The sequence below is a fragment of the Glossina fuscipes genome, unplaced genomic scaffold (genome assembly GCF_014805625.2).
Source record: "Glossina fuscipes isolate IAEA_lab_2018 unplaced genomic scaffold, Yale_Gfus_2 124421, whole genome shotgun sequence".
In the NCBI taxonomy this organism is placed as follows: domain Eukaryota; kingdom Metazoa; phylum Arthropoda; class Insecta; order Diptera; family Glossinidae; genus Glossina; species Glossina fuscipes.
Genome location: NW_024006383.1, coordinates 58,992 through 83,558, shown reverse-complemented (window position 1 = coordinate 83,558; position 24,567 = coordinate 58,992). Strand labels below are relative to the sequence as shown.

At 34.3% G+C, this 24,567-nt stretch overlaps 2 long non-coding RNA genes across 3 annotated transcripts in view; one reads left to right on the top strand and one right to left on the bottom strand.

The window, feature by feature from the left end:
- Positions 1–6,263: 6,263 nt before the first annotated feature.
- On the top strand, positions 6,264–23,291 carry LOC119644522. Of its 2 annotated transcripts, XR_005248529.1 has the most exons (3): positions 6,267–6,999; positions 7,977–8,332; positions 8,401–9,016. It is a non-coding gene; the product is annotated as an uncharacterized LOC119644522 (long non-coding RNA). The 2 variants fall into 2 exon arrangements; XR_005248530.1 differs by lacking the exons at positions 7,977–8,332; positions 8,401–9,016 and adding an exon at positions 17,785–23,291 and having other exon boundaries at positions 6,264–6,999.
- The window catches only part of LOC119644523, a 66,825-nt gene continuing 51,898 nt past the window's right edge, over positions 9,641–24,567 (bottom strand). Inside the window, exons 2-3 of the long non-coding RNA XR_005248531.1 lie at positions 11,446–11,649; positions 9,641–9,725 (exon numbers count right to left, since the gene is read on the bottom strand). This is a non-coding gene — a long non-coding RNA (uncharacterized LOC119644523). The remainder of the gene's footprint in view (positions 9,726–11,445; positions 11,650–24,567) is intronic.

The following is a 24,567-nucleotide window of genomic DNA, read 5'->3' as shown; positions in this document are numbered from 1 at the left end:
AACCATCAAAATGATCAGCGTCAAATTCTAAATCGATATAAGCATGTCCGTCCATCCGTCTGGCCGTCTGTGTAAAATCTGTTATAAACTTTCCCCTGGCCGCAAAAATTTTAAATTCGGCAGTAATATTGGAAGTTCCTGCACACATGTTGGTATTGAAAATGGGGCAAATCGTTCGAAGGGCACGTGCACAACACCGCGTAAACTGCTCATTACGCATGAACTATAGCAGATAAATGTACAAAAATTTGAATACATATTCCATGGGCGATGCAAAAAAACGGAAAAATAGACCACGCCTACCCAATGTCATGACGTATCAAAATTTAATTTCTTTTTTCAATTCCAGAAGAAAGAAAATTCAAAAACTGCACAAAGAATATAAATTCTTGGTCAACTTCAAATTTAGAATGCTCCTAAACTTGTCCGTCTCTGCCCGTCCACTTAACTGTGGTCAACATTCTCTCTTTCGTGAAAGTGAAGATATCGCCTGCACATTTTCAAAGGAAGTAAAGTCTGCAAGTGGCCTAAACTTTTCCAAGGGCACGCCTCCAATGGCCACATATCTATGCCACAAAAAATTTCGTTTTGAAAATAGAAAGATTCAGCGGCGCCCACACAATCTTACCCATGAAAATTTGGTTCTTTTCTGTATTCTGCTTCTTTAGAACATCGGTGATGGGTATAAAAAATTTTCTTACCTGTTTTTTATTTTTTTTTAATTTAACAAACTTAGGAAATATAGTGTTTTTCCTTTCCGTTTACAGTCTATGTAATATGCATCGGTTCATTACTTATCAATTTGTTTTTTTACTGACAGAAATTATATAAGAAAATGGCAGATATGTCTGTAATCCATCCACAAGTAGATTATTATCTTTAGAGGAATATGAAATTTCGCGCTTCATTTTAATTCATATTTCAACCCACGATATCCTATAATTTTTTCATTACATTATTTTTTTATAAATTTATGCGAAAATTTTCCAATCACTTTTAATGAGGTATGACGCCTTTAAAGAGGTTATAAGTTTTGTGAAAGCCTTGAAACTTCTACAACAATGAAAAGAATAAAGAATACTAAAAAAAAAAAAACAAAAAAAAAAAAAAAAGTTTGTGTTTTTTTGCAAATTTATAAAAAGTCATGCAATCGAAAATTTTCAAACGCACAAGAAACCTATATTTGCAGAATAATTCGAAAAATTTGGTGTTTTGTTAATCCTAAGTATGTCAGTCGAAAAACCCCTATTTCTAAAATTTAAAATTAATTGCTTTTGTCTATGTCTACTAAGCTTCCAATCTTCGCTCTTATTATCATTCAAAAATTACTAAAGGAAGAGTTTTCGTTCTTTTGGTTATGACGCGCGGGTTTCGAGCACTTTTTCCCCAAAAAACATACCGAGAAAAGAGACAAGTTACGAATTTTCATTTTAACATTTTATCAATTCATCAAAAGAAAAAAACAATGATAATTAAATTTGTCTAAAGTTTGATAAGATATTTGTATTTACATTTATGTAATATATAAAGCAGTCCCTTACGCTCTTTGGCCTCACATTATTCGCGTGGGTGTTAAATCAATTTAGTTAAGTTAGCAAAGTTAATTATAGTCGTGTTATTGATTACTTGCAAGTATACCCTGCAGTAGAAATAAATCTAAGCAGCAACGCCGTTCGAAATCAACTGATGCCAGATAATTAGCCAAAACAATTATCTGCGAATAAGTTGGCCACTGTGCTTTCATTGATAACAAGCTATGAAATGAACTCGTCCGCGGGGGGCTACGATATCACAATAAGCTAAATACAGGAAAGTCAAAAAAAAAAAACAAACAATGTAGACATAGACGTCCAACAGAGAGAAGACAACCCAAGACTATCGGATGACAGCAATTGGTACATCATCTACCTGGGATGTAGGATTTCAGCTCAGAACAAGACTTATGTAAAAAGATCTTGAGGGTTAAATGTGTTATCGATATAGGGTGACTAGAACACCCTGTACTAAGATCAACATAGACAGCTACGCTAATTTAACGCGCGAATAGGACGTACGGCCAAGCTTAAGTCCTTGTGGTCATTGTATACTAGGTATGTATATACGTAACTGGAAATTTTGTATAGAAATTATTGTGTATTGCATAAAAATCATGGAAAATATTTTATTCGAGATAGTGCCCATCGTTAACTACACAGTCTTTCCGATGGTCCGGCCACCTGTGGATGCCGCGCCAAAAAAAACTGTTATTCTTTTGAGAGCAAATCACTTGTCGAGCTATTTCAGCACATTTTCGTAAGAAGTTCCGAACCATGCAAGCAAATGGTAATCGAAAGGGCTCAGGGTTGCTGAATAATTTACACGGACCAGCATTTCTCAATCTTATGCTTCCAAAGTATCGCGAATCGTTTTTGTCTATGGACGGATGGCTGGGCGTCATGCACAAAAAAACCAAACTTCCTTTGGCTTTTGTAGATATTTCGCGTGTTTTTCGAACAGCGAGCGATTCGATTCGATAAATTGTTGTTGGTAGCGTTTGGTGTTAACCATATCACCAGATTTTAACAGTTAAAAACAAAGCAAACCCTCCTGATGTCACCAAACACAAAATGTGCCTTTCCTGCGAAAGCGGACGAATCATAATAGGTATGCTTATTAGGCCAGATGTGCGATGCAAAATAGCCGTTCGTTCGGTCAAAGAGAATGCTCTCGAAACAGTATTTTTGTGTTACGATATATGTTGGCATTGCAACTTTTCCTCCTTGCCAGATGCCCAAGCTATAGGAAAGCCACTACTTAGGGCATGCATGTACTCTACATGGGTTGTTGTGGGGAGTCATCTATGAATAAATTGCGATTTTATATTTACTTACATATATTCACATACAGGGTATAACTTGTCATTAGTTTCCTCGCATTCTTTTATAATTTACTAACTTAAACTTAAATTCAACGAAAGCCACATTGATCTTTTAAAGGAAAAAACAAAAGAAAAAAAAAAAAGATGTGTAGTTTACCACAAAACTTAAAAAAGAAAAATTCTTTACTAAAATATAAAAGCTATGGAAATTCAAAAACAGCAAACGATGACAATTAAAACGCTAATCTAAGCGGAAGTCTCATGCGTTATAATTGCGGTCAGTAAAGACTATAGCGAGGAAGGCGTAGCCAACGAAACAACCATAACTGCAACCGCTTCAGGAAATATAAAAATAGCACAGTGCGGTCAGAATGACATTATTGAATTTTGAGGTTTTGATTTTGGTTATAAGAACAGCCAGTGCATAATTTATGGCTATGGTCAACCACGAAGTCATCATTTTATAAATCAACGCAGAAAGAGAATTTCAAACAATATATGCGTAATATTTAAAAAGAGGTTTAATTCTTTAAAGAGTGTCAAGTCCTTTAAAATAAAGCAGAGAATATACTCTAACTTAGGTGCAGCGAGTTTTTTCGCTTAATAATAACCTTCAGTTCGAATGAGAAGCACAACTTCACGACTGGGAAACATTTTTAATGGAAAAATATTTTTGTATTTTTTATACCATACAACACCGGGTAGGATAGGATATGTTACGTTTGTGCAGACGTATATAATACCCGGATGGGCTTAAGATAGACCTACCTTTCATTATACTGATCTAAGCCAGTCTGTCCATCTATCTTATCTGTCCGTCGGATGTGTGTTACTGTAAATTTGTGTTTAACATACAGTTCGCAATTTTTGACATGCTTTGACCCATGGAGGAACGGTATTGAAAATGGTTCGGATCGATTTACTTTTTCGATCACTCCCTTCGACTACTTTTTCGACTACTCCACGACACAATTCATTTTCAAAATAAGGCGTTATATGAAAGAAATTGTAATTTTGCAAATTTTTGACCAAACTCGTAGTGGATTAGTATTTCGACATTCCGAAATTTTTAGAACCACTCCTCGTATGACCATTCCTACGGAAACTGAATTTTTGTATGGTGAAAAGCTCTAACGGTTTACAACAGTAAATAGGCAGGAAATTAAAAATTTGGACCGCGTAGATCTATCCTTTAGAAATCATCGCACATTAGGATTATCAGGATATGTAAACCTTGATACGCTAAAGAGTTTTAATTGTTAATGTTTTATGGCAAAAAATGGTCCATAGTAGCGATTGAGCAAGAATTTAACGACGTGGAATTAGGAGCACATAGGTCTATTTTTCAGACCCCACCGTGTTTATGGGTTATCAGGGAAAGCAAGCGGAGAGAATACGGAGAGAAAGTCTAATTTCTAGTTGCTTATGAAAGAGACCGAACAATAATAAAATTTTCAGAAAGTAAATCAAGTTTGCAAGATTTGAATCGCTTCATGCGAAGTTTCGAGCTACCTCCAATATGCGGGCTTTCAAAAAAATATGCCTTTTCATGAAAATAACGTGCAATTGTTTGTGCACTATTATCAAACCGAGTGAATAATTGTACTTGGCTGAGGGTGGTATAGGGTATCTAATCGTCGACCTTGCCCGATTATAACGTCGTTACTTGTTTTTTAATAAAACTATGTCATACAAACACACCAACGCATATCTCTGATTTCTGGGAATTTCTTTTCCCATTTTCGGTTTTTTCTTACTATTCCAGCCATTTAGAAGAGACGACAAACCAAACTTTTATGATTTTTCATTTACTTGCTGTTCTTCTGAAAAATATTTATCGAACTGCCAGTGAAATGTTGCATGCTTTATTAGTCATCTACCAAATAGGAAATGAAATATCTTTGAAATTTTTCTCGCAATAAAATGCATTGATAAATAGTTTTTCTTCCAATCTTTACAAAAAGTTTGTATTGAAAAAAAACGATTTCATTTAATGCTATAAGTAACTACATGTTAACGATAAACACCACTTTGGAGTCACACGGTGACTCCTGGACCAAGGCCAATTCATGTTTTTTTGAAAATACAGTTCGCTTGAAACAAATAGTAATGGGAAGGATTAATATCGATAGAACAAAGTGACGATGTTATTGTTTCTATCAGTTACGCGAGTTTGGAATTCCCAAGGAATGTCGTTATCGTGTACTTTCCTCGAATGTTGAAAGTTTTTACAAATTTTGTAATTTTTATAAATAAGCGGCAGTTTCGCATGCACTGTCTTTCTTGTAAAATAAACCCGATTATATCCTTTTCGTTTTGTGCAATTACGTCTGCCGCCTCCTTTTATACGCCACCCCATTTGTCGTGCAAGAATATATTAAATTTGTGTAAGGATATATGTAGCATCCGAAACGACGTGAGGTAGACTCACCTATCGACAATTCATTCGGAATCACTTTCTGAATCGATTTAAGTTTGTCTGTCCGTCCGCCCATTTGCACATAATGTAATGCAATGCAAATGCAAAAAAGGATACAACTACCGAAGGAGAAGAATTTTTAAAAATATTACAAAGTCGCTTACACTAAACAAACATAAAAACAAGAAGAATAAAAAAAAAAAAGGAAATTTATTTTAATAAAAATTCACGGATGTTGACCATCGGATAAGAGGAGGGCAGATGTGTCGATGAAATAGGTCATTGAGAACCGAGTTGCAAGTTTCCTGCACTTAAACACTATGATGTATTTCTAAACTTTGAGCTTCATTTCCATCTAAGCGTAACGAATGTTGTCAGGTACTTCGCGCAATATAAAATTGAATTAATCGTAAAGAAAACTATTAATATGCACTTGCACAGCGTGGACGACCGAGCGGAAGTGTTCTTTATCGCTGAAAAGGGAAAGTTTCAATATAGCTGCAGAATACACTCAGTATATAACATGGCATGCAACACGTTCGGAATCCTCGACACAAACAGTTAGCTCGGAAGTTTCAAAATAAATACATATATACACCCTACATCCACAAGGCAAATGTATTCAGTTCATTCAAAAGTTTGCACAAATCAATCCCGAAACAAACTATCACAAACCAAGACAACCAAGACATACATCGAGCATCCAACACACACAAGAACAACTTGAATAAGATCACTTTTCTCTTCTTTTAAAATTTCGCTTTTCTACATGTTTATGATTATTGTAGAGCTATCATGTTCGCATTTATATACCATTTGAAAGCCTTACGTAATTTATAGGTTATCCTGTATACTGCTTTTGCAAAATTCAATTTAAGTTTTAGTGCTTTTGCGTGAATCGTTATTTCTTTTCGTTTAAACCGTTCCCCGCTTGTTACAATTCAAAGTTCTTGCCATCGGCGAACAAAACCCGAAGCTATTGTATAAAATTATCTGTTTGCTTGAAAAATTTAAATAGCATTTTGAACTTTTCCTTATGCTTATCTTCTCGGCGAGTAATAAACTTGTTGCCCAAAGAAAGAGAATCAAAAAGTTTTATTTTTTTTTTAAATAATTTTATTGCGAATCGTAATAATAATCATTACAATATTTTAGAAATTAAAATGTGTAGGAGTTTATGTGTTTTTCGTGTAATGCAAGTATTTTTTTTTTTTTTTAGGCCTGCTATAGATAAAGAGCTACGGTTGTATTTATTGCAGCAGCAATACCAGATCGGAGAGTAGGTTTTCTTTTAGTTGGTGTTAACAGCGAGTGCTTAGAGGACATTTCATGATATTTTGCGGGAAGACAACTAAAAACGAAGAAAATAGAAGGAAAGTGAAAAGGTGCTACGAAAAGGCAAAGATAAAACTCCTTGGTGGAATAACACGAAAAAAAAAAAAACTTGGAATAGCAAAAGTTCAAAATAAAGGGAAATAAAAATAAAAAAAAAAAAAAAACGGAAGAGGAGAAAACAGAATTTAAGTCGGAACCAGAGATCAAGACCCAATAGGGTAACAGTATAAACAATAACATCACAACAACCCACCCACTTGTGAGGACAAATATTTGGCCAAACTTGCTGCTGGTGTAGCTCAGCGGCAGCTCAGGTTGTCACAAGAAATTTAATCAATATTCTTTTGGATTTTCTTTATTCATATATTCATATAATTTATTTCTCACGGTGAGTTTTCTTTGTTCTAATTTTTCAAACATTAAAGCATTCCCTTAATTTAAGACCTAGCACTACCATCATTCTAACTGCACCCACCGAACGGAGACGTCCTCTCGTTAACGCTCCCCGCGACCAACGCCCCCTCTAACTTAACTTGTCACTTTCCTAAACCTCGCCTTACCCTAACTTACTGAAATTTTAACGCTCTTATGCTAACTTACTCTAACAATCCCCCTCCAGAGACCGACAGCCTGTGAGGCCAAAACGCCACTGAAGTGAAGTTAGCCCACTGTAGCCAGCCCGCATTTCAGCAAAGACAAAAATGTGGGCTATCTTCACTCTTGAGCAACCACCTTTGCTAGGGTAATGGATAACTGAACACTACAAAATCATTAGAAAAACTAAACAAAAATAGAAATGCAAGCATGAATGAAATAAGAAATTATACCGAAATGTTATGAAAAAGTAAAAAAAAAATTCTTTCTTGTATTTACCATATAGTGCATGTGTGTAGTGTTGGCGAAAAGTTGCAATATATAAAAGGGGTATAAAAAATTTTTAAGAAATATGACGTGCAGTTTTTTGATATGTCTTAAAGGATGCTAAAACCTATCAGAAAAACCCAACTTCATTACCCTGTATACGGGACTTCACCTCCAAATTCGCCAAAAACCGTGTCTTTCCATATTCACAAGACCGCATAGGCAAAATGTTGCAATAATGTTGCTAATCAAATGTTCGAACTTATATACATAATGTTTTTGTTTCACTTGCTAATGAAATGTTTAACTTTATACACATAATGTTTTTGTCTTTTTTTCGCATGGTAATGAAGTTAGGTAAAGGGCAAGCAAAAAACAAATTTAACACGGACGACATAACTATTAGCAAAAACAAATCGTTGGAGCTTGCTTTCCTCTTTCACGTGCAAAAACTTCATATGCATTAAGTTATCTCTCTCTCTCTCGCTTCTTTGCTTGTTTAAGAAATATATAAAACTTGAGAAATCATGTAGCGATTAAATGGTAAGGTTGAAGGACGAAAAGGAAGCGAAACTTTTGGATGATATATTCGGTCTATTTAAGCATGCGAACGTTACGTGCTAGGATCACTTCAGATCTCATAAGCTCACGACGGAGATACGCATGAATCCTGCATTACGACTATAGTGCAAGATTCAACCAAGTGGAAGACATATCTTGGAATTTCATGATTGCATGAAAATGGTGTGGGTCTTGAGATATGAATTGTACGATTAGATGAAGTTAACAAGAACCCAAGTGTTTTGCTTCAACTAATGGAATTAGTCATGCAGCAAAAATAAAAGTTGCACGCAAGGCATGTATGTATATATACGCCACCATATCATCAAATATCACTGCAGCTAATGTAACGCTTTGATATTTTAAGTTTATGATGCAAGTGCTACGCTGCTTCCGTTTGAATGGAAAAGCGGTATGCATTTGAAAAATGCTCAACGGCATAAAGATTTATAATTACGAACAATAAATAACTTTATTGACTGAGACGCGTTCATGAAATACATCGTTACGGGGAATGAGATTTGGACCCGGACACAATCGATCAATCAAGCCAAGACCGTGGCAATGGTGAACCAAAATCGAAAAATCTGCGGCAAAATCATTTAAAAATCACTGACGTCAATATGATGCCTTCTTCGATTAACGCGGTATTATGCACTACGGCTTCCTGCTAGTTCAGTTCTGTAAACATAGGGAAGGAGATGAAATTGTTTCCCGAGGATAAACAAAGATTTTTTAATTTGTGAACAAATTCACCCTACTTTTTGGACACAGCAGTACGTTCGCGTATTTAATTGTCAATTTATTTCAATTATCGCACTAAACAAGTGCTAATTATGATTAACTAAATTATGCGAATTATTTGCTGGAAAGTAAAACCAACGGAATTTCGTTTATACTATTAAATGAGAAGTTTATTTTACATATTGATGCCGTACATTAGTTTGCCTGAATGGGACTAAATTAAACGAAAAAAAAAAAAACCAAAAAAATAGTAAACAAAAAGCAATAAATTCGTGAATTTATAATGAGGTGGTAAACCAAGTTTTTTTTGAAATTGTGTTTTGTGTTTGTTTTGCTAATGGAAGGAAGTCTATGCATATTTTTAACATTCGTTCTTCCAATTCGCTTTGCTTACCTTTAATGTTGCTCCACCCAAATCGTATTCTCTGTTATAAAGATCTTCAACTGTAGCTCGATATTTGTCGGTATATGTTTTGAAAAGGAAACGTTTCACAATTGAACTTTTGCCCACACCAGCGCCGCCCAACACCACCAGTCGTATACGTTCCAAATCGGCCATGTTCTCATTAAAACAACGGGAACAGTAATAGCAACAGCACGAGCAACGATAACAATAATAATAGCAAGCACGTACTTTTAATTTAACAACAACGCATAAAATGTTAACAATTGTTTTGCTGTGAATTAATGGCTCACTTTCTTTTTACGGGAGTAATTTAGAAATTTCCATGAACTGTTGAAAGTCGCACACTGTTATTGTAAATATATTTATACAGTGAAATCTCCACATACACTCACTCATTTGCACACGGCTTTTTGTCCTGATTATGAGCGAAACTTGCATACGATTTATTTAGTCTAAGTTTTGCTGACTTACGGTACTTTGTTAAGAAAACGCCGGCGACTCAATGTGAAGATACGGAAAATAAAAGTTCTACAATATCAAAGCTACAATTTAGAAAATAAGGATATTTATGAATTTATGTACCCTACACCGCTTGGAGCACAAGGTATATATTAAGTCGGACCGGACGTGTCTTTTGAAAATCACAATTTTTTCCCATACAACAACTGTCCAGAATAGGGCTTTACATTGGGAATGTTCGTCCTTGGGTCAAAACACCTCCCTGTACCAAATTTTATAGAAATATCTCGAGAATTCCGACTTGTAGCTTGAGCATAATTTTGTATGGGCAGACAACAGACGGACAGGCTTAGAATAAAAGGCGGGTCCATCCTAAGTCTTTCTGCTTGTTACATACGTCCACACTAACTTAATATACCCTTTACTACAAGTGGTGTAGGGTATAAAAATGGAAGCAATATCTGACCAGGTGTTTGGTACTTTTAAGCACAGCGAACTACAGTGAATTTGCTGAATTCTGCAGAGAGGAGGAGGAGGAGGAGGAGGAAGAAAACCTTACAATTTTTTGAAATTTTTTCTCTCTATTTTTTATTTTTCATAATAGGAAGCTTTCTTCTCTACTCAACTCTAAAGTGCAGTTTATAAGATGAATTTGTGTCTATTGTGAGAAAATTGTGAGCTTTTCTTCGGCTCTTTCAATAGACAAATAGTGCCAATTTGTTTGAAAAGCAATTTTATATTAACAAAATTTGGCAGGAAAATGGACTTTTTAGACAAGTAAAACGGAAATTTCTACTTTTGAGCTGGACAACGATAAGAGCTATATAAAGCAGGGTGCTTCAGTCTTTTTAATACATAAGCATGTCTTGTATTTAACTTCAATATATATGCATGCACACATTACGGCTTAGCTCGTCCTTTGTCCTTTCGTTTGTAACATTCATGAGCTGTGGTATCTCAGGGTACATCACACATCCTCTCCTCCCATCATATTTCATTGTTAGAGATGTATATATGTATAATCTTTTTTTCGATGATTATAGTACATGTTGATTTTGCAAGAAAATAATGATTCATAACTTATGAAAAACAGATGAAAACATTACGATCAGATGCCTACCATTATAAACCCTACACCACTTTATTTGATATATTAGTTCATATAATTATTTTTCACAAGAGAATTTTATGTGATGAGTGATCGGAATAAAATTAAAACCCGGGTCTATCTCAAGTTCTTGTGTGCATTGCAGACATCCGCGGGGTCGTGCGGGGTCCATAAAAATATAATTAAGGAAATGACTGCAATGAAATGTTGAGCGTGATCCGCCCATAAATATGAAAAAGCTTCAATACAAATCTCCTAGAAAGATTCAAAGCTCTTACAAGCACTCCTCAATGAAACAACACGCCCACATTTATTGAAATATTTTAAAATTATATGACATTGATTCGCAGAAGTGCGTAGCAAAGATTCGTTCAAGACCGCAAATAACTTTCTTACTTGTTTTTGTTTTTTTTTTTTTTGATAACAAATTATCGCAAACTTTTTTTTTTGTTTGGTGAGAAAGAAATTTTTTGAAAAAGAAAAATAGTGCTTTAAAGTACTCCCCTAAAATCCCCCGCGTAGCTATGAATATTTTATTGTTTTCGTCTAAACGTTATTTAGATTTGCTTGTGTACGAATATAAAAAAAAATCTATTAACTAAATTTCAACTTGGCGTCGCTGCCGTAGCGGTTAGTTATCTACTGTCATTTGTCAGCTATTTGTTAACATTAAAAATTCAAAAAAATATATATACATGTACATATTGTATTGCGTGGCGCTTCGCACGTTATTCAGAGACTTCACTGTTTAGTCGCTTAAAATCTATGCAAAGTGATTTCTTTACCCGTCTTCACATACGATTGTTTATAATACGATGCTATGGGGTTTTTTGTGGTCAGTGTGTTTATATCATAAAACCACATCGTATTTGACAAAATCCATAAAATCCAAAATGGATCTGTAAAGAAAAAATGAAAATATATGTATATATATATATATGTGTATCCATTTCAATGATTATTTATCTTAAAGCAATGATTTAAAATTATTTATATTTTCAATGAGTCACTCAATTAAGGCAACAAACAAATTAATTTTGCTTGCTTATATACCCTACCACCATATCATTTGCGTGTGTGGATGCACGCAATCCGCAGCAAGACTTGCGATAGACCCACTCACTTTTCCTTATATCGACCGATTCAGAATCACTTTCCATCTCGTTTTCTTGTGTTCAAGCTATTGCTTCTAGTTTTTGGAGATATTTTTTTGGTCAAAATTTGTCTCCCTGATGTGTTTTGGCTTAAGAATGAACGCTACTGCAAACGGTTCTGATCGGACATCTTTCCATATAATGCCTTCTTTTGAAAACTCATTGTATGAATGGCTGCATTGAACGAAGTGATGTAGGGTGTTTAATGATGGCGGCCCTGTCCCATTATGGCCTTTTTACTTGTTTCCGTTTTAACCTCTTATATTTTTCCTATTTGAAGTGTATTTGAGTGATTTCGAGGATTTTGCGTAAGTTCATTGGATGAAACCAAGTAGAAAATGCAAATCTCTTTCTGCAAAACACATCAAATGAAATCACTTAACTTCCGTGAAATTACGTTGAAATCCATCAGTTCATCTCTTTCTTTGTTTTTGTCCAAATCAAAGGTCATTATCGCAGTGCTGTTGTTTTTTTTTTTTTTTTTGCCTGTTTATTTCTTCATAAAAAAAACCTACGCAGCATATAATGGGAAGAAAGATTGCTGGGTGCAAACGCCATACCATTGTAGAGACAATCAAAAGCGTAAGAGTTTGTAAAACAATCAATATTTTTATCATTGAAGTTCACTCAGCACAAACAGACCGATAGAGGTATGACTTTTAAGGAGAAAATGGTCATGTTCTACGAATATATCATAGTTCGTTTTTCACTGAAGCATTTAATGCGTTTCTTTTATAAGATGAATAATTATTTTTTCACTTTTTTTTAATTTTTCACGATTTTTTCTTATTTACTATGTGCTTAAATGTTTGTTTATTATAATAATTTGGATGGAATGGAACCGTTAGCGAAATCACGGATAATATTCGCCTCCCTTCTACCTTTGTTTCTTTGCAAAGTCCTGAGTACCTACAAAAGCCTAAAAAAGGTTAATTTATTTTTCATTATCTTGAGAGTTCATTAAATTGAAAGAGCTCTACGCATTCCGCGCATGTACACGACATTTGAGACCAACTTCAACCAAACATTAAAATTGATCTTGAAAATATTTAAAAAATTTAAATATTTCGCCGAAATATTCTCATTTTCCTATACATCGTAGCTTCGATATTCGTCCTAAATTCACTTCCAGTTTTTTTTTTTTTTGTATTTATTCTGCATTTGAAATTGAATGAAATAAGCAAAAAAAAAAAAAAATACTTGATATGATTGACAGCGAAATGCGTCAAAAGATTTTTTTCATGCCAACCTTTGCAAGCGCAAAAGTTAATTTTAGGCTTTACAGGGAGCAAAAGAAGTGAATAAGCAGCGTAAATTTTACTATCAATAAAAACAATTGACAAACAATATCACATTTTGACGGATCGAGAGAGACATCAAAGTAAAATTTTATTGACATAATATTTTCAATAAGTTTTTTAATCGGCATCGCAAACCTTTTTGAACATTTTTTTGTACAATCGTCGCTTGCTGTGCCGACCATATTTTATTATATTTGTGTGAATGGAAACGGAATTTGACATATACAGAATATTTTGTATACTCAACTCAACTCAGCTCAACAATACTTTTTCTAAAAATGAAAATATCGAGTTTTACGCCAAATGAAGAACATTCGTCAACCAGAGAAGTTCACACCGGGTTTTATGACGAAAATAGATGGACAATGATAAGAATTTTAAGCAGAAAATTACCTTTACCTTAGATCGGACATGAAAACGGCTATGATCCACCCCCATATAAGCAACCACAAGGTAATAAAACTTGAGAAAAACTTTTCAATTTTAGCGCCAGTAGGTCAAAGATGTAACGTTCACGATGCTCCCGAAACCGTTAAAATCTATAACTTTTTCAATCAGTCAACTCGCACGTCTACACTTTGCTAAGATTAAGCGGGATAAGCTTAAGGGCAAGAAAAGTTTTTTTACTGATTTACATCAAACAGTTTAAACCATGCAAGTAGATGAAGAAAAATCAAATCCTCCACATTGTGGGATCCACGATATTTATTTTTTTTTAGGTAGATAATTTTTATTTGGAGAATGTACAGAGTAATTTTCAACTCTCTGTCTTGCTTACCTCATGACAACCTCGAAAGAGTAGAAATATTTGTTCCATTTTTGTACATAAATGGTTGCGGATAATGAGCCAAAGCACATAAATTTTTGCTTAAAAAAACAAGATAACTTACAGTTTACGCGGATGTCCTACAACCAGTTGGGCTTATTTTCTATACCAACGTGCGTGCAGGAGCTTACATATGCAGTCGATATCTTAATTTTTGCGACGAGAAAAGTGTTAACAACACATACCACACCGACGGACAGATATGGCTAAGTTGATTCAAAATGTCGCGCTAATCAAGCATACAAATACTTTACAAGGTCCCTGCTGCCTACTTTTGGGTGTTCCAAATGACACTTGTAGTGGTGGGCAGAAAAAGAAATTTAGTAAGTTAAGCTCTCAAGAGAAAATCATATTTTTAAACGGTTAGCATATTTGAGCTGATGAGTAAGATATCAATCCAAACCTTGTAAGAAAGATTCCTTAGAACATTTAAAAGCTGAGAGGGGAAAGGACATGACTTTGCTCCGAATTAGCTTACAACAACAATTCATAACATTATTATTAATAGGTTGGAGGGAATGTTCTGTCGTATTTGAAATACGCAGGTAATTTTTTTTATAAATAAAAAACAACATGTGGCTAGTGAGTCATTTGGATTTTTTTTTTTTGTTTTTTTACCTGGCGTATAATATAAAGAGAGTTTTTTTTTTAAAGGAACTCACAGGTATTTTTATAAATGAATTTAAATATTTTCTTTAAAATACAAGAGAACTTTCCCTCCAAACCTAATAAATTCAGACAAGTAATATCCAGAACGACACAGAAGCTAATGTAAAAAGCGTTCCGACATTCGCTATCTTTGATAGGTGGCAAAGTTTGTTCCGAACCGAAGCTAATATACCTTTCTTAGTTATGTATGACGTCTATGTGTTATGGCGTCTATCAACACTTGGCAATGAAATGTACACGTTTTCCCTAAGTAAGCACAGAACGTAAGTTGTCCAACAGATAAAAGCTACGTAGCGTTTAAACAATCGTAAATATTTAATACGTAATGCCTTTAGCTGCCGAAAACACGGGGTAACGATTTGCCGGATTTCTTATTATTAAATCTTCATTAACTTTTATAATTAATTCTCTTTTTATTGACCGCAAAGAGAGAATGTAAGTTTGTTCATTTCGCATTTTTTATTTAATTGCCCAAACTAGTTTGAGCAGTTTCTATAGCTACATATGTTCCCGAAATTTTGTGAAACTTTTTTAATTAATTTTTCGCCTCAGCGATCCGATTATCTAAAGGAACAAATGTTTTGTTTTGTTTTGTTTGCTATTCAGTGCTCGGATTTCACTTCAGTTTAGCATATTTCTCCACTTATTTCAATGCATTGCACACACGCATGAACACAAGTAATACGTTTTCAGTCAACTTTCGTCCTCATATTCGTATGTTTCTTAACCAAGAGAGAATACGAAAACATTTGTTAAAATTAGCAAAAAAAACACTTTTTCCTACGATTATTAATAAAATTAGAAAAGCCTTTCATAAAATTGAACAATATATAGGGAAAGAAAAAAAGGCGCGAAATTGTATTAGGCTTAAGCCTATATACACTTAACTCGTTTTTTACCCAATTTCGATATAACACGTTTCATCGAGAGAAGTAAATGCATTGTTTTACACGAGTAGCAAAAAAAAATATATTTTTAATTCTAATTTTCTTATGGCGGGGAATATTCGAATTTTACGACCACTTCTTCTTTGATCTCCTTGTACTGCAACTTGAATACACAGCATTTTAGCATTTATTTTATGTTAGAGCGTTTAGGTCGTCGGACACCATAAGTGATTTCAATAAGGTTCTAAGAGCTGATGTTCATTTGTTGACGATTGGGTCTGTAATAACCATGTACGCCTGTTATCGAGTAGCAATGAATAGTTGCGAAATTTTATTCGTATTTTCAATTTCAATTTTTATATGTTGTACTTATGGACTGAATTTTCATTGTGAACTAATTTCACTTTTTTTTCGTTTTTTGAATATATAAAATAGAATTCATTATAATCTTTTTTGCACGGTTTTTTGGGAAAACATTTACTCTTTCTTCGTCTTGAACGACTTTTTGGATTGATTCCTCAAACTTATCGTATGTGGCATGTATTTTTTTACACGATTTTTTTTGCACGCTTTTCTAAGAACCGCATTTGCCGGGTAAAAAAGAGTTGAGCATATATATATATATAACACAAAAAACATTAAACACAGAAAATTTTGCTTCGCTCACGAATTCAGCTGACAAAACGTCTATCAGATTACAAAATATCGTCGGACGACACATACAACAAATATTCCAGTTAATTTTGTAGATGGAGCCAAAGGCGTATTGTTTTTTCTAGGGATTAATGAGTTGTGGGACGTCTCCTATTCATGTAATACGGGGATACGGGGGCCCGAAAGAAGTAAGTAAAGAGGAAGAAATGGGATGCCGGCGTCCAAACGGTAAGTGTTATACCTTTATCGATTGAGCACCCATTGTTGCTGCGACTCTACCGCACTTGAGTTTTGAGCCAAAGAACACTGACTTGGTAGTCGCGATTAGACTACTCCTGCGGGGAAACACCTGATAGCTCACAACTTCTGGAACTTCATTAGAATCTTCGTCTTTTTTAGGCAGATAACTAATAGTTGCATAATGGATGTGACAACGTGTGAAGTGAAATTAAATTTCGAGAAGGTTTAAATTCAATTTTAAATAATAACTGTTTGTAATGGGAAATAAATTAAATAAATACTTGACCTTTTACGTTCAATCGATTTAGTTATAAGCTCATGCAAAAAAAGACATAAAAATCAAATCAAAAAACAACTCAGTCTTACATCTTATTCTCTTTCCTCGGCGCTGTTGTACAAATTTCCTGTAATTTTTTTTCTTATTTTTTTTTTATCAACGTGGAAAGGAAGCCAATTAAAATGAAATTAAACGCAACTTTAGTTTTTCTTCAATCATCTTCTTCTTCGTCTTGTGCTGCTAAACGTTGTCCTCCTTCTTCCTATTTGAAATATGTAAGCAAATTTTCTCGTTTTTAACTACGTTTTCTATCAAGAGTAAAAAGCAAATAAATTTATGTAAAATATTTTATAAATCATCGAAATTTATTTGCTGTTAAATTTCACACTTGCGCTTTTCATTTTCTATTCCCTTCGTAACGTTTAACTTTATTATTATCATCATCGTTAACGTTGTAATAATTTTCATGGTATTATGCTGTAATTCTTGGAAATTTATCGATATATTCTAAGAGTAAACACAATCGTAACCTTAAAGTTACTTATGCTAATTAGAGGAGAATATATATTTTAGATTTTTCACAGACCTTCAGACCTTCGATACACAAGCTTTTGCATTATTTCGATGGACTGCGACAATCTAATCAGGAGAGGTAATGAATTACCTGTGACGTAAATCTAATCTTAACATACAAGCCATGTTTGTGTTATTGCTTCGAAAAGTAGCCTTAACTGCACTGTAGGGACCTCTAGTAAACTGAAAAATCTTTGATCATTAAATTAAACGATTAAACTAACGAAGATTTAAATTATGCTCAAAGGCATAAAAAGGTTATATTTGCAATCTAGAGGCGACTCATACGCACACACGTGAATGCTTGCTACTTTAACCCTCGAACTACGAAGTAGGCAATTTTGATCATTTTTAAAGTAAAGTTCAACACCATGTTGTTTCATGTATGTTTCTATGGGAAAATTTTTGAATATTAACAATAATTTCTCTTTTATTCTTCTGTGTCCTTTACAGGATGTTACAAATTGAAGCCATCAAGGAGAAAATCCGGTATGTTTTTCTTTGGTAAAGGCGAAAATGCAAGCCAGACGGCTGAGATCGTGAATGGTGTTTATTGCGCTGATACGGTAACGGGCAATTACGTGCAATTTTGGTTTCGCCGATTTCATTCCCATACTTTTGATGTTAAAAATGTACCTCGAACAGATGATCAAAGTTGATCGGCACATTAGCAGTCGTAATTGACTCGGCTCTTAAACGGATGATAGCCGGGTATGAGAACATTGTGTGATAGCGATCGTGGTGAAGCAGCTCAAACGGTGGCCAAACCGAGATTAATGGCTAGCAAGTTTCTGCTGTTCATTCGGCTAGACCGGAAAGAAATCATTTATTATTATATGGCCAAACAGTAAATTCGGATCTCTGTCAACAAGTGGACCGTTTGAAACTTACGAATGAGAAGAAACGACCAGAATTGTCCAACAGAACGGCTGTTGTGTTCCATCAGGACAACATCAGGCTTGGCTGGGAAATTTTAATGCATGCACCATATAGTCCGGACCTAACACCGAATGATTACCATGTTTTTCTTCCGTTACAAAACTTCCTTAGTGATAAGAAATTGGCATCAGGAAAAGATTGTGAAAAGCGATTACTAGTGGTATATAGGGACGAAGACTTCTATTAGAGACGCATTATGAATTTTTTTAAATATTTTTAAAATGGCAACAAATTAGAGGACAAAACTCTTCTTTCCACAATCTAACACATTGGCACGATCTTCATTCAAGTGCATGTGAAACTTGGAATGTATTGGAAATTAATTGGAATTAAAATTTTATCGTTCGCCGTGAATATGAAATATTGTCGGTGTTTTTTCAAATTTACCTTAGTTTCTTCTCTATTGTCGGCTGGTATGTTGTTAGATCCCAACCAATTTTAAGCCTTGGCTTTACTCTGAGATTGCCATTTGATAGTTGCTATTGGTAATAAACATTCGTTGGCTGCCGATGACAAAAGAGTTGATATAAACTTATTGCAAGAGCCAAAGATACCCAAAGTAGGTAACTTAATGAGTTGCTTTGGCTTTGGTCCGACCTCCAGTCCATGAGCATTTTTTAGAACTCACACGACCATAAATATTAAGATAGGAGATGTCTTAAGAGTGACGTTACCCTATTTGAAAAGAAAACCATGAAGCACTCTTCTAGATCTTTTTTCTTATGAGGTGACTTTGCATATTCTCTAATATGAATCTATTGAAGACATTTTATCTTTACTTATTACACTGGCCTCTCATAACCTAACGTAAGTAGATCAACTTTCATACTTCGAAGTGATCTTAATCACTTAATTTGTACATACCTTTATATTAAAAGGACTACAAACAGTTATCTGCTGGTATTTCTTCATCATGTTTATTGTGTTAATAAATGCTAGTCATAAAATGTCTGTAATATCTCGTCATAAGAATTTTACACGATAACGAAGCTACCTCAAAAGTGCATATGCAATCTTCCATTAGAAAGGACAACATGGTTTCAATAAAAGGCAATCCAAAGATTAGCCCTTGTTAGACCTGTACCCGAGTACACATCTTGTTTTGCGTCTGGAAAAAGTTGCATCTTCTAGGCACTGCGTAATCTTGACGGAGATACCCTATTGTTTTTAACGCCAAATCAACAAACAGATGCCATTAGAACCTATTAGCCCGTTGGCTTCAACTACGAAATAACTTCTAGCTTGTATACTGGCCATGTTTGTACAACTACGATTAAATTCGTAGTATATCAGTGTATATATGAATCTGGCTCCATCTACTTGATGTGGCGAGAAATCTCGTCAGCACAGTATTCAACTTGTTTTTCAGTAAACAGTGTTTACTTATCCACGCTTGGGTAATTATAATTTGATTTTATGCCCTACACTACTCGACTCATATTCATGTAATGATTTTTCAAAACAAGTCGCTATATGGGAAGTTGTCGGCAAAATAGTCCGATCTAAAGCATTATCATTCATATCGTCTTTGGGCCAAGACCAGTATACCAAATTTCATAAATATATCTACAAAATTACTGCCTGTAGGTTGAACAAAAGTATGATAGACGGACAGACGGACAGCCAATTTTAAATCAATATAGAAAATGATTTTGAATCGTCTGGTCTACATCAAATTCTTGTGTGCATTGTATACATCCGCACAAACTTAATATGTCTTTGTACAACAGAGCACCTGTAGGATATAACAACATAAGAATCGTAAATGTGATGCACTCGTCTCCACTAACGATTTTAAATGCTATCTATAGCGGTGCTGCAACAAACGACAGCTCGTATCAGTATAGGAATTAACTCGTCGTTGGCTTCCACGAAGAAATATCTGTCTTGAAGGGTATCGTGGCAGTTAAAGTGTTAGTTTCCGTTCTCTCGGTAAACGATGATTTACGCTGAGACTGCCAACGATGTTTATAATGTGTTATTTCGTTAAGTAAATTTAAGAACGTATTCCTAGATACTAGCACCCAATTGAACGCAGTCAGTGTCGTTGTAAGAATGAACTTTTAATTTAATTAATTTTTAAAGTTTCTCTTTTGGGTTTTATTTTCGGTTGATGATGGTTTTCTGTAGATAAATTGTTAAATCCAACATCGCAGGTTGAGGGGTATACTTGTTTTTTCACAATGTTTGCAACGCTCGGAAAGATATAAAAAAAACTCGATCACAAACGAATATAATTTTGTTATTTGTTGTTTCATTTATGTTAGCTGCTAGCGCTCATTCTACATTAGCCAAAGAATCGACTACAAAAATAATAAGTAAGAATGCTATAGTCGGGCAAGCTCACCCATCAGACACTTCACATCACCTCGCTTAATTAAGAATACAAAATAATTGTACATTACGTTTATGAAAATCAGTAAGTTTGATGAAAGTCCTAATACTGGAGGATACTCACACGTCAATGTGGCCTAAATTTAGCAAACTTATATTACTTGGTAAAAGATTTTATTATATTTCTACTGCTTCCGCCACAACAAAGCACAAATTAGGCTTTGTCGCTATAGAAGGATTTGCTTTCAGCAGAGCCCTTATATATGGTACGGTCTAGAAAACAGATCCGTGTAAACCAAATTCCCTATGATCATGATCTGTTGAGTGCAAATTTTCAAACTTAGCTTTTTAGCCTATAAATCTGTAATTGTGATTAGAATCTGCGAACCGAAAAATAGATCTACATGTTCAAAATTCGCTAAGGTTAATTTTTATACCAAATTATTATTTTGAACGAATTCTCATCATGAAGAATTGAAAAGAAGCTTCAGTTTTCGTAGCAAAGGTTATATGAAAAGCGGTTCAATAAATTGCTACATCCGCTCCAAAGTTTTAACAACAATTTAAAATGCCGAAATACTATTATTAAGCGATTTTTGGAATTGTAATAATTACGATATTTTCTTTCGTACGATTGAATCAAAATGAGGCACTATTTCAAGTAAGAAAAATATAGTGGACCACGTTCCGCCACCTAAACACCCTATACCACATCGGCTTTAATACGGTTATTCCTGGAACAATTTTTCGATAAGAAACTTTATATGGAAAATGATCCAAAAGGTGCTCCGATGCGAAAGATTTTCAGTACCGTTCAACCTTGAATCGAAACACGTCAGTCTGCCTAATTACATCAAAACAACTTGAAAATTTTACTTGAACCGATATCAGCCGGACCGACAAGCTTAGATCGGCTCAGAATTGATTCAGAAAATAATTCTAGATCGAGCGGAATAACAGGGAGTCAATCTGTCCAAGGCGTATATATGCACGAGCTTAACCTACCTTGCACTAGTAGTTCTGTAGGGTGTAATAAAGATAATTTCATTTACAGGCCGTAATAGTAGTTGAGTAATAGCAAGTATGTTGTCAATACAAATGCAAATTACGGGAAAGTTCTTGGCTTAATATGCTCTAGACCATGATTTTTGGTTTTCATTTTATTCGATCTTCAATCAGATGTTTTAGTTCAACTCAGAAGAAATAAGGAAGATAGACGAAAAAAAGCAAGTAAACGGACTAACAGAAATTAAGTAAGACATATATATATATATGATGCAACTAATTTACTAATCGCCAGGAGTAGTCGAAAATGTTTTTGCGAATATTATAAAGGGGCTAAGAGAACTACTATAGCGTTAAATGGAAAATAGTGCACAACGTTTGACCTTCAATAAATGTGGCGCTCAGAATATACTCTCACAGTACTTTTGATTCGCTCTGGTACTGCATGGTAGCAACCTATACACATCGATAAATTCTTATTAAGTATTGTGTTGTTTCATTTTTAAATACAATGGAATACAACAGAATACAAAGGAAAACGTAACCATAGCAATTATAGGAAATTACTTATGTATATGTGTCGGCTTATATGCATCTTGATGTAATGTGAATTAAGAGAACAAATGGACCATAGACTGCCGCTATCGGTCGACTTGTCTGTCTATTAATGTTTATTTCCCATTTTAATCTGGCGTCATAGACGGGACGAAGAAGAGAAGAGAAGGACAAAGAGAGAGATATAGTTATATAAATTATTTCCCTATAGAGATTTGTGATAAGTGTAGTTAACGATGCTGTTAAGGTGAATTGCAGCAGTGGCATTACCATCGCACAATGATGTTTAGTCTGCTATTTCATTTTAAACCGCCTACATATATATATATACATATATATATACATATGTACATATATATATATATATATACCTATGAGTACATGCTTATATTCAGAAAATTTTGTGAGTCTTAATGCATGCATTCAAAAATGTTACACAATATCTTGTTGTTATACATGTAATACATATACACAAACATGTGTATAAATAGTCGCTAGAGTGTTCAAATGAATATTTATGAATTGAAAATGAATGCATATCTGCGTGTAACGTGTCTAGTAATAGCAAATATGGTATATATCTATGTATGTATGTATGTATGTATGTATGTATGTATATATGTACAATAGCAATGTATGTAAAATTTTGCAGTGCATATAAACTTAATATTGTTGTTTAGTATTTGCTAGATTCAGGTGTGCGAATACCCATTCAAACTTATAGCTAGTGAAACCTTGTTAGTTTGCGTGTAAATATTCAAAACCATAAAAATAGTCGTAAACATGTATATGCTGAGCAGAACCAATTTACTTACAAATCAACTGGGAACGTTCTGCTCCCATAGACACCATATGGATTAATACTTTTTGTCTCTTTATATTTTTTTTTTTTTGTTCTTGATTTTTGGAAATTTGCTGTTGTAGGTGTATTTTACTTTCTTTCAATAGCAAACATCTGTAGCAGATGAATGCGCTTAAAATCGTTGACGTATACAAGCTGTGATCACACGTTCAAATTGGTACATTTGTGCCAATAGAAAAACTCGAGAACACACCGAACTAAGCGCGCATCTATCGCCTTGAAAAATCTTTCAAACAGAAATATTTTACAATAAAAAGAGAGGAAATGTAAAGGGTATCAAGAATCTCTTTAATAAAATGCTGTCTTCTAATATCTCAGTAAATTTATCAATCCTATGGCTTATAGGTTCAACAGCCTGTAATTTTCTTAGCCCGATGTAACTCCGTTGTCTTGCAACTGTTTAGTTGATTAAGAAGTCGTTACCTTCCTCCCTTTCTAATATGAAACGAAAGTTAGTCTGAGTGTAATGCGGAAAACCCAACGTAACCCAACGAATAAAAAGTCATCCTTTGTAGTAAATTTTTCAATTCTTTGAAGCTTGCAACAATAAACTGTTATTACATAGCAAGCCAGAGCCCATCTCTGGGGTAATAAATGGTTGACTAACGCCTAGAATTCTCGCAGCACTAAAACGCTATAAAGAGTTTATTGGTGAGGCTAAGCAATTTAAATTTCAATCATCTAACAATGGTTAAGTCTATCGAATAGAATTTAGCTTCTAATAAGGAAAAACTTATATCTGACTGGGATGAATGTTTTCCATACTCCATTGCAATTGTTCACAACTCGATATGACTTTTAGAAGATTAATGCTATTAATGCTAAATTTGTCAAAGGTCTTCCTACATCTGCGTGTCATCCTATAAACTAATTGTGTGATGTGCTATATCTAGGAGAGTTTAGTAGCTTTGGATGGAACCTTGGCTTGTTTCTTAGATTTCGAAATTTCATGCCACGAAGAAAGATTTCAAACCTTACTGGAAAGTCCAATTTCAGCTTCAACGTAAGCTAGATTTTAATATCTTTCGGTCGTACATTGCAAATAGTTGCTTCCAATATAGAAGAGTTGCTATAACACTCTTCAAGCCAATGCTGAATTTGAATGGTGTTTTCCCCATCAAAAAGAAATGTTTAAATTTTAATATTTAAAAAATATTTAAATAAATAAAAAATATTTAAATAAAATATTTAATTCGTTTCAATTTCATTGTTTTAAAAATAGTACAAGCAGCTTCTATAAACAATCCCTTAAATATGTAATGCGTAAACTCTATACATGTACGAACACGATGCATACGCTGGCGGTTGGAGAGAAAAAAGTGCGGAAAGATTCATAGAACATAACCCGCTGCCTGGAAGATATATGCCCGATCAAGCGTCAAGCGAAGCGTCAATCCTAATCAAGCTATGGTCTTACCGCACTGAAAATTGCACCCACTTATCCTGACTTTATAGTTGCGCTTCTTGGCCAAAAATGATCAAGATGATGTGAAATTTTAATAGGTATGGTTTAAGGAGTAACATGTTTTAAGAATGGTTGA